The sequence below is a fragment of the Etheostoma spectabile genome, chromosome 19 (assembly GCF_008692095.1).
Source record: "Etheostoma spectabile isolate EspeVRDwgs_2016 chromosome 19, UIUC_Espe_1.0, whole genome shotgun sequence".
In the NCBI taxonomy this organism is placed as follows: Eukaryota; Metazoa; Chordata; class Actinopteri; order Perciformes; family Percidae; genus Etheostoma; species Etheostoma spectabile.
In genome coordinates this window covers 11,862,393-11,862,664 of record NC_045751.1, presented here as the reverse complement: position 1 = coordinate 11,862,664, position 272 = coordinate 11,862,393, and the positions used below count along the sequence as shown (strand labels likewise).

Genomic DNA, 272 nt, shown 5'->3' with positions numbered 1-272 from the left:
TTGTGACACTAGGCCTTACTGACAGAGTTAAAAAGGTTAGAACAGAGAATTTCTATTTCTGTCCAAGTAAATCATCTGTAAAATTAATAAAAAGCACTACTGTAAACATATTACATGGGCTATATACTAAAATAGTATCCTAGCCACATGTCTCAACTTAAAACAGAATAAATCTGGAAGAAAATTACTTATAAAATGGATTTTATATGAATGGATTTCTACAGATATGTCTGTGCGTTTTTCTTATTTCTAAAAAAGCCAAAATAGTGCAA

General features: G+C 29.4%; 1 protein-coding gene across 3 annotated transcripts in view; it reads right to left on the bottom strand.

The window, feature by feature from the left end:
* Positions 1 to 272, bottom strand: part of LOC116707340 (uncharacterized) — a 217,341-nt gene that overhangs the window by 2,094 nt on the left and 214,975 nt on the right. The gene's annotated exons all lie outside the window — the stretch shown is intronic.